General features: G+C 35.5%; 1 protein-coding gene across 1 annotated transcript in view; it reads right to left on the reverse strand.

The window, feature by feature from the left end:
- Positions 1–10,085, reverse strand: part of LOC126910764 (interference hedgehog-like) — a 48,877-nt gene extending 38,792 nt beyond the window's left edge. The window contains 1 exon segment of the mRNA XM_050694364.1: positions 9,885–10,085. The gene's annotated coding sequence lies outside the window, so the exon portion shown is untranslated.
- Positions 10,086–11,242: the final 1,157 nt, after the last annotated feature.

Below are 11,242 nucleotides of genomic sequence, written 5' to 3' on the forward strand. Positions count from 1 at the left end.
AAGTGTAGAACATAAATATAATAAAATTTATTAATTAACTTTAGAATCTTGGTCACATTTCAAACTTATATATAATTTGAAATTATAAGTCCAGATTTCCACACGATGTTTTCCTTCACCGTTTGTCATCAACACTTTAATTTTAGTTAAAACAACAAAATATCTTCAGTTGCTTCAACACATGCCTAGACCGAATAGTGAAACCTAACATCTACTTAGTAACTAAGTACTTATGAGATCTTAGGTCTAAATGTCTCCGTTAAAGCAGATTTATTTCCTTCATCCTTGAAACTAGGACCCAGATTAGAATGAGCCTTTATCTTCATCTTTAGGGATGGATACCTCCGTCCACGTCTAGCAGACTGGTTTAATCTCAACCGATTGATTGATTAAAACTGTAGGCACACTGCCGACGGTGAAATGAATTGGAATTGCTGGATTTCTCTATCAATATCACCTAATCATTAATTTTGTGAATGCGTACTGTAGATTGACAGCTTTATAACTACTTACCCAAACCAAATTGTATTGTTTTACATTAACAATTTTCTTCTGGGTTAGAGACATTAGAGTATATATCTAACTTATAATTAGATTTATTAATTCCGTTATTTTGCAGTTACAAAATTCACCAACACACCCCAGGAAACCAATTAATCCTAAGCTCCAAAGAACCCTCCAAAAATACTTCAACAAATCAATTACATAGAAAACAGAACACTATGTACTTAAACACTAAACCGTACATTAACAAAAGCAACAACTTGAAATTCCAATACACTAAAAACGTGTATAATACTAATTTATTTCAAGTAAAACATCGGCAAAAAGCTCTCTTATATACCTACGTATATGGTTGGTTATTAAATTGAGCGCGTGGGGTCAAGCACCTACTTAATCCGTGTAGTACGAGACCACCATGAAATAGGAACATAGATGTCGAATACTTTGGTAACGAGCCTTTTTGCACTACAACGTTGTTTCAAGTACGGCACGTGGATAAGAGTGCACGTGTACAAAGATTGGGGCCAATCTATAAGGGAAGCTTACATGGTGGTGTTCTTCCGGAAAAATGTGATCTTTTTTCCTGTTGTACTTGGTTATGTTGGTTTTTTCTGCTAGTGGTATAATGTAGCCATAATTAGATTAAATATGGGGAACAGTAGGGCTGATGCCTAATCCGGAGCTCCGGACTACCTAGCGGGTTTACCGGGAATCCGGCATTAAAATCAGGAGTGGGAACGGGGTGGTTTTTAGGCAGTAAGAGTCTGAAACTTCCTCTGGCCTCACCTAAGACGGGGGAAGTCATTGGACGATTTACCCCCCTCAAAAATAAAAGCCATATTTAGTTAAAACGATTACTTTATAGTAGTATTATACATTTGATTGCAGTTTTATTCAAAAGACTTCAAGAAACATCGAAGAGATCAAACTGGTAAAACCTACATATTCGTATCAACAACTAAAACCACAAGCATAAACAAGTACTAAATCACAATTTATAATCCACCAACTCATTAGGTAACTGGGCAAGTATGCTCCATTCTCATAGAACCAAGTTCTAAGCTATAGCTTATAGCCTAAACTAGCCTCAATGGACCTGCCTAACTAGTTATTAATAGCTGCAAGATATTTACAGGCATGACGTGGCTAAGTCCTGACCATATTGGAATAAATTAGATCACTGAGCACAAAAACTCAGAACTGCATCCTTCAACTTGAACATTAAAGGCTCCACTGCAAGCCAGACCGACGACTTTTTGCCCCGCATTTGATTGGCAAACCAATGTTGATAAAAGTAATTTTAAATACCTGCAGGTAGGTAAGGTATAGGTTTTTGTGTAAAGTTTTGAGTTTGTAAAATGTTTTAATAATTGTTTCTTATAACTTATAACATTAAAGAGATTGGGCAGGTGATCGAAATATGAATTCTCGTAACGTAGGTATGTGTATGTATTTCAAACGAACTCGTTTAGTAAATGACAATAATTTTGTTTAAAAACGAACCACTTAAAACAACGAAACCTTTGACTATTTAAAGTAACAGGAAAAGAAAATATTAGATGTATGTTGAGTAAATGGATTCAAAAACCTTAAATCAAGAATGATTTTATTGCTCATTAATTATCATTACAGGATCATAAATATACATAATAAAAAATACTTTATTCGATACCAATTCTATATAATAGGTAAATACAAACCAGTTTTAACTGACAAGCTGATTATTATCAGATATACAAGGAGGAAACATTCTCGTAAATAATAATTTTACATATTATTATTTCTACCCATATAGGTATTTCATTAATAAAAAATAGTCGAACGCTGTCCGTGATCAAATATCATATACATAAAAAACTTACTTATTTAGATACCTAGTGTACCTACTCATGTCTTAGATAGGCAACTGTTCCACAACAGAAAAAAACATATGTACGAAGCCATGTCGCAGGAACGGCAGAAGATTTACGAGCTTCTCATTGCAAACACCGGGACAAGTTACATGTATATTTATAAAGTCAGTTATGCACCTAATCTGAGCTATAAAACATAATATTTTATTGATATAAAAACAGCGGATGTTGCTTCGCCGTCAAGTTACAAGACGAATGTGCTCGCTTCTCATACTGAGGTTGAATCACATTAATAAAATGTGAAATCCCTTCGTTCTATGGCCGCCATGTCGTTGTTACACGGGTTTCATATAACCCGTTTATCTCGGCTCACTGTTTGTGGACTACAGACGGAGAAATGGAGCGTCAACGAACAGTCTGTCCGGTCTTATTAACCTTTTAACTGCACTGCTGTATTGAAATCGTTCATGCCTCTAGCGTTGCTTGTAGGCGGTCCTATAAACGATTTATGCTTTAATGATAGTAGTAGAACTGGATATTTAGTAATGTATAGCTCTAATACTAACTGCCAGGGCCAAATATTAAATTCCGACTACAATAAAATTCTTGTCATAGAAGTTAACGCATCGCGTCAAAATCAATTCCAGAAATATTATGGGACTTACAGTGAAATATGACAATAGGATAGACGCATACTGCGGTAGTACAGAGTGAAACTAAATTAGTTTTTTCGAATTGGATAATAGGCTTGTGTCAACTAACAATGAAATCAATGTATGAATGTTTCTAGGCGTAAATTGTGATATTTAATCAAGGAAAACCGGCATAATTCCTCACAAAATAATAAGATTATTGTTATTTTTACAAATACAAAATCAAAAAAATACACCACGCGGCCCTCCGCCGTGAACGCCAATCAGAACGTATGACGTCACATAGTGATATGCGCCATTGTTGTTGTTGATGTTTGGTTAAGATTTCCATACAACAGCACAAGCCACTTCGTTTTTTTGCTATTATTATCGTGTTTAGACAAGTTGAGAGTGCTATTTCCACCCATATCAAACAATACCGATAATAAACTGCCATGGAACCATTTAAATTGGAGTATATTGAAAATTTAATTAATAATAAGTTAATAGTTTTCTGGAAAAATCAAATATATCCATTATTATACAAGAGTGTGGAGTAAATATGTGTACTAATGGTACTTACATAGAAGTGTAGTTAATAAATATTACTGTACTTTAATGCTGCTATAGTTGTGCTGTGTGCTTATGTATATTTGTGTATAATAAAAGAAACAATCATGAAAGTTTTAGTTTTATTTTATTAAAGAATCTTGCAGATTTATCAATGCACATGCAACTATAATTACATCATCCAGTATCTTAACAAAATTATAATTAAGGCAGGCATGCGGTTTTAACATGTAAGATTCTCGTAGGCGCCTAATCACTCTTTCTATATGTACCTATGCGCAAACTAGCAATCTGTTTAGTTTCTTTAGCCTCGCTTTTACTCATTTGAGCTCCTTTTTGTACACTAGGAGGCCTTACTAGTGTTATACCTTTATATTTAGCATATTTTTCTTGACCGGAACACGTATGAATAATTTAGTCGGAGTTTTTATACTTGTACTTATACACTGGGGCACTATACAGCTTTTAAAATACATAGTTTCCATTTTTATTTAAACAAAACAAACATTCGCCTTAATGTGATATACCTGTTTGACACTATGTGACGTCCTTCACGACGCCATGACACTTTCTTGTGTTTTTACGTCAGTTTAAAAATATTTTATTCAAACTTAAAATATGTGCTTTAAATATAAGTTTTATCATGAAATATTATTTTTTGGGGTAATACAGGTACTAAACTATCGAAATAAGCCATTTTTGAAATTTACGACACAGGCCTATTAGGTAGGTACAATGAAAGCGAACGAATGTCATGAAACACTAGATTATAAATTCCATAATTAATATTAATCAGCTGTGAGGTTCAATTCAATTTAAAACTGTTCTCAAACGCCAAGCCTGATTCTCAGCTGTTTACTATAATCAAGAATGTCTACAATTCATAAATTCAGGTACGCACTAAATTTATGGACACACGCAAAAGCTATTATAAGCATATTAGATTAAAAAATCACATTATCTTGACACACTGTCAACCGAACTAACGACAACATCTTCAAAACTAGGGCAGACTATGCAAATTTTTTAATAAGTCATATTAACTATCTATTTACGGAAGACGTGACTATGTCTCGGGAATCACGTACGCATCTTGTTTATCGAGTGAGTTCGTAATAATTTATCAAATGACGTACCTACTTTATTGCTGGTTATGGCTCCACAATATTGGGATCAAGAGACCAATCTAAATGATAAAAATAACCCTTACATCATTGACATTTGGTACCTATCTATATCTATAGCTGGTTTTATTTTAGAGTCTGTACATTTTTATTTCTTTGAAGACTAAAATGTTATGTTGGGAAGCGTTAAATAATAATGCAGAGTAATTGGTTATCAGTTATTTTTAGGGTTGCGTAATAAAAGGGCCTATTACCACAGCTATTACTATCAATTTAAATCAAACTTAGGAGTAATGCTTATTTTGAGAATGTTCTCCAGCTGCTAGCAGTCCTAGCTAACGAACGCTGCAGTCGAAACTATCACTAAACCATAAAACTGAAAGTGGAGTCAATATTACAAATATCTACTCAATAAAGAGCAAGCCATTACTCAAAACTAGTTTTCATCCAATCAAATGGCGTGTAAGTAGTTTTACTAAAGTAATATTCGAATATTAAGTGAGTTTCTGTGATACGAATCATCCATCTGACTACTAAATGATTGAGTATATCAAAAGAAGTTTATTATCATAATTTATGATTGTACCAAATCATTGTGACAGTGATTAAAAGTTGTCCATATCGTGATGTAGCGATACGACCACGCTCCCATGCACAAGTCACCGTGATTGTTCAACAAATCTGTCATTTTGCGACCAAATCTAATGTGTAACATGAACACGAAGTAATTTAATAGCTACGTATTATTCCCAGAAGAAATAGTAAAAGGTTTACAGAAGATTATATTCTGAAAGTTATTAAATCGTAGTAACCTTATTGTCTGCTTATTGTAACTACAATTCTAAATTCTATACAAACTGCTATAAAGAATTTCAGTATCAAAAGAAAGCCACACTCACCACCCCCAGACCAAGGAGACAGTAATAACTTTATACCAAAAAGGAATTATTATATCCCGACAAGTTTATACAAAAGGCGACGACGCCATAAAAAGCCGTGAAATGACAAGAAAAAATTTAATAAACGAACGTTAATAAATGAGACCAACATTACTTCCAGAGTGATTTAAAGCAACCAATAACGTAAAAGAGCAGAAACAAAAATTCAACATAATATTTTTCTGATTGAAGTAAAATCCTTTCACGATATTCCATTTCGAATTTTACGATAAAGCCTTTTGAGTAGAATATTTTTCGTTTGAAATTTAACGTTAAGTAGCTACATGTGAGTACAAAATGTAAAGTATCTGTGAATACTCGTACTATCACAGCTTATAATATATCATATGAAATGAATGCACCTATACGCAATTAAAATCTATTGTGGTACGAGATTATTGCAAATAAAGTACTGTATGCAATGCACCATGCGAATGTAATGTAGGTTAACAAAATAAATTGGCAGACAGCCAGATTATATTTTTGTTTAACATTGTAGATTCCAAAAACATACGTCTGAAATATTCTGCATTTTGAGATTAAAATCGTATCATTTGTGGATACAGGTACAGCAGGTAATGCTTTGCTTATTTACTTAAACCATTTTCGATCTTATTGTGTTATGGAATAAATAAGATTACTTGAATACCAACTGAGAAACACTTATAAAATAGTCGTACCTAGTTCATTTGTAAGTAGTTAGTATAGTTTTTTTTTAATCCTCAACAAAGCCTTTCGTTTTGGAAATTCTCAATAGGTACAATTTCAGCTAGGAATTTCAATCTTTACCGGACCCGTATGGCAGGGTTAAAGGTTCACTCCTTATTGCACGACCCTAACGACTCACTGGAGAAACGAGGTTGTACAATTTACCTCTGCTTACCTCGGCCAGGGAAAAACGAAAAGTAAGTGCTTATGGTTTCATATATGTATTTCTATACATATAACTGTTATCTGTACCTAAGTTGGATGTTACAAGGACTTTTATTATTAAAAATATCGTCTGGCCGTCTGGCAGGTAACCTAATGATGTTTATCTCTGCGACGGGAGAGCACATTAAGCTTTTGGTCTTGGTTGTCATATTTTATGAAATTCTTTGACAATCATTACAGCTAGTCTGAAACCTCTGATCGACAACAGGTCTAATCAAGAATGCGTCGCTCTAACCGGAGCTGCAAACTATCTAGCGGGTTAACCGGGCCTCTGGCTCGAAGGGCAAGAGTAGGAATGGGGTGATTTTTAGTCAGTAAGAGTCTGACACTCGCTGCTCCTCCTGATCAGTCATTGGATTATTTTCCCCCTTTAAAAAAACCGTCGCTCTGTGATTGTATTCGACCCCGCAAGTCAGTAAGTATAAAGGCCAGGAGAAAGGAAGATCTATGTACATACGTACCTTTAGACAAGGTTAAGGTTAAGGAATGCACTTCTAGCAGACAGGCAACAATTCATAAAATAAACTTGAATATTATTAATCATCCCCCGTTGTGCAACCTATCCATCAAAAGAGGTGATTACTTGAGAAAATTTTAATGATCTCACCCAAGATGGCTCGATAATATGCATCGGTTGCAACTGACGATTTCAACGTCGATTTCGTAATGTAATAATGTATGCAGCAGCTTAAAATACCTGCTGTCCAATGTTTATTTAGTTTTGCGTTGCAATTTTGCAAACAATCAGGTGTGGGACAAAATAGGGCCATTCTGCATTTTTTTGTTTCACTTTTCGAAGGATTTAAAGTTTTATTAACACCTATGTAGGTATACATCGATATATTTTTTATGTAATTCAGGTAACTAATTATTACAGCTGGAACTACCTAATCGTTTCTCCGGGGTTGGTCTATTGATAGGGCCCGATGTCTCTTCAGGTGCTAATGTTGACTACTAGGAAGATTTTAATGTGTATTAGTTTCACTCCCAAGCCTTTTCACCAAAAAACTACGCGTCTTTATAAGATTTCCCCTGTCAATTAAAAAGGTAGCAATTCTCTTTTAAAGGCTACAATGATGATGTTTCTAATTATTCCGGAAATTAAAGTTGTAAGTATATCCATTCGTTTCAAACGCTTTAATCCTCCGGGGAATTAAAAAGATCATATCTAAATGAAGGGATGATGAGAACCGGCGATGTGTTTACCGCAATTAGATTCATTGCGCGATTATTACATCCAAGTTTTATATTACAGGCAAACAAGATGGTACTTAATATAGCAGCCAAAAGATAAAATATCTGTCCCTTAAGTATGGAGATGGACAAGCAAGAACCTAATGGTTATCCTTTCTCAATGAGTTTTTTTTTACGTTTGATGGGCTATCTCGCCTGATGGTAAGTGATGATGCGGCCTACAATGGAGCACGTCTGCCCATAAGCAACCTATTCAATCGGGCTTTGAAGATACCCAGGTTATACTCATCAGGAAACACAGACTCCGGCAAAAAATTTCACTCTCTAGCACTTCGCGCAAGGAAGCTTGCAGTTTTAATTTATTTCGTTAGAGTATTAAAACAGTAACAAAATCAAACTGAACACCTATTCGAACAAAACAACAGTAACATAAAGCAATCAGACATTTCAAATGAACACAAAAACGTTACAACAGGCAGGTGTATTCCGAGCCACTTCTGTTCCAAATATAGCCTTGTTTGCGTCAACACCCAATTGTTAACGGGAGAATCAATTCGATATTCCCTATCAATAATCGGATTAGTATTCGGAATTGATTCCTTAGGGCATCTGGAGCTGACATAGTAATCTAGCTTCGGCCGTACATTAATTCGGTCTTAAGCATTATCTATTACTGTAATAGTCCGAGTTAGTGATAACGAGACAGTTACGATTGTGATAATGTGATTAGGAATAGCTGTGATAACAGCATCTTGACTGATGGTCGAAAAAGGGGTAGGCAGAGGTCGAAGTAGGTTTTATATCACTTATTTTTCTTATAATTAGGGAATGTTATAATAGCCATACAACAAGTTCATTTTCATTCGAAAATCTTAACAGATCAAGGCGACTAGTGCCAGTTTTATCATTTCAGTCTAGCTTTTAATTTTGTTTTTCTACCATACTTCTCTATTTTGTATATAGGTACCATATCTATCTGCTTCCAACGATTCTGACGATATCGTGTTCCCAATGCATTTTTGGACGGCGACCGGGTATCGACCCCAAAACCCATACCTGGCTTACAAGTGCGGTTGCACTTGACTCGACCATCGTGACAGAGGATCCAATGATAATGATAACTTTTATCTTTGAAGCAAAATTTAGAGCCAAACTTTTTTCATGACCAATTAAATTTTATTTGGATGGGTTGTTTCATTCTGTCATCATAATATCACGCCCATTAGAACCCATAATTCACGGAAAAGGTATGCAAAGGTATGTAAACCGTACACCCATATTTTGCCAGTTGTGTAACAGGAGCTAATCGTCTTCGCAAAGTCCAAAAACCAGTTAAAAATTTTGAAATAGTAATCGAATTTAGTATCTCGTGCTCAGAAGTTAGAGCTCGTCGCAGTTGTAAGTTTAATCGAACGCATCGTATGACCACGATGTGTGTGAATGGCGCATACATTTTGTTTACCTAATTAGCTATTGATAACGGCGACTTAGATCATGAATGAGTACCTACACTCGTAAATATCTAAGTGTGAATGAAAGACAAAATGATAACAAGAAACTCCTAATTTCACAGGAAACAAGCAACGATAAGCGTGCACTATTTTGGCGGTGTCCTGACCTCTAACCTCATGCATAATACATTCAGATTAAACGAAGCAGATATTACCATTAACAGAATAAATATTAAATATTCACGAATCCTTAATATCTGAACTGAAATATAAATCAACAATAACGTCTTGTGGCTCAAAACAACCCAACCGACCCCGAATAAATTATACAACTTTAACTTGAAAATTATTAAAACGTGTTCACTCGCATTTAATTATTTTTCTGGGTAGTTAATTACGGATACTGGCGCACATGCTCCGGAATACATGAATATTGTGTTTGTTTACGAAAACAATACAATGACATCTGTGTCCTCTCACGTACACAACACTACTTCAAGATTGATGCCCTCAGGTAACACAAGTAACACTAGTCACAAATATTGGACACACATGTGTTGTCCATTGTATCGACCGGACAGAAAATTCGATAGACTCGCAAGGTGCGCCGGGGCAGAGCGAGGTGCATTGCATTCCTCCAAGAGGGACGCGAGAGGGAATCAACTGCATTCTTAGTTATTCTTACCTTTAAATTAAAAAATCCCACCAAAATCCACTGGTACTTGTGTAAAATGAACTTCAACACATATTCTTATCAACACTCGTGTGAAGAGAGTGTGTTGATTCACAGAAAAATTCAAATTTAATTGTTTACATCACTGCCAAAAACACTGTAGCGGCACACACCCGAACGACCGGCGTATAACAAGCAAACTGGATTCATTTGGCTTGTCTGTCTGTGACGCGGAATGCTATTGCTTTGTCTCTTTTCAACGTCGTTTATAATTGTATACAGCTGTCTCGCTCCCTCGAAGAAAGGCGCCAGTGCACGGCGCGGGCGCCGACTTCTTCCTTCGGGACTCAAAAAAAACAAAAGTTCTTTTGAAACAAGTTACTGGTAATGGGGCTTTAGGTGCCTGTCAAGATATTGTATGATTTAAAATTTGTTTGAGGTGTCATCATGTACGAGACATGACGGGCCGGCGAGACATAAGACTTGATAAATAGTAGCGATCTCAAAGTCAGATAAAGATACAGAAAATATTCCGTGGTGGAATACCCCGAACTCATTTAGATAATGTTAACATTTATTACAGTAAAAAAAGTTAGAAATTTGGGGCAAAAAGCTATAATATACACTATAAAAATTAAAGACATAAGGCAAGGCCATTCCAGCTCCATTCAACCCTCTATAGCCAACGCTCGTACTACCTCCTTATTTATCTAATGATTAGTTATTAAGTAGCCTGTGTCGGTCTGGCAGACCAATTTGCTGCACGCATCTCTATTATTTTTAAAATGTGTCAAATTCACTATTTCCTGTCCATTAACTACGTGACTGACTATGATCTTGCGGTCGCAAGTGCAACTGCCGGAGAAAATGTTCCAGGTCCGCACGCAGGCACGATAAAAAATATAAAAAACTGATGAAATTAGTAGCAAAATAATAAAAATGTAATTTTTTTCATATATTTACTTATAAAATTATTCGAAAAACAGCCGTTAATTCTATAAGTTAAATTATAGATAATTATTACATCTTTACTTAACCGCCGCCCATGACACTAGTCCACTGTATGGTCTCCTCTGTATATCGTAATCCGCTGTAATCTCGCTAAGCAGTCGGATTGGAGATCCGATTACAGAATCACTCGATCACACAAGAGAGACTAGACATTCTGAGAAGATCTCGGCCGATCAGAAGTGTTGTACGTTAAGAGACTACACATTAATGTGCAGTCTCTTAACACGTTAACTGCCACGTAGGTCACCGGTGACCAACGTTAGTGGAGGATTTGCCTGCAACAGTTTTCTGATGGCAGTAAAAGGCTTAACCAACTCTTAAAACGCCCCGAGAAGAATAAAGTGTTGAAGAATAAATGC

The sequence above is a fragment of the Spodoptera frugiperda genome, chromosome 6 (assembly GCF_023101765.2).
Source record: "Spodoptera frugiperda isolate SF20-4 chromosome 6, AGI-APGP_CSIRO_Sfru_2.0, whole genome shotgun sequence".
Classification (NCBI taxonomy): Eukaryota; Metazoa; Arthropoda; class Insecta; order Lepidoptera; family Noctuidae; genus Spodoptera; species Spodoptera frugiperda.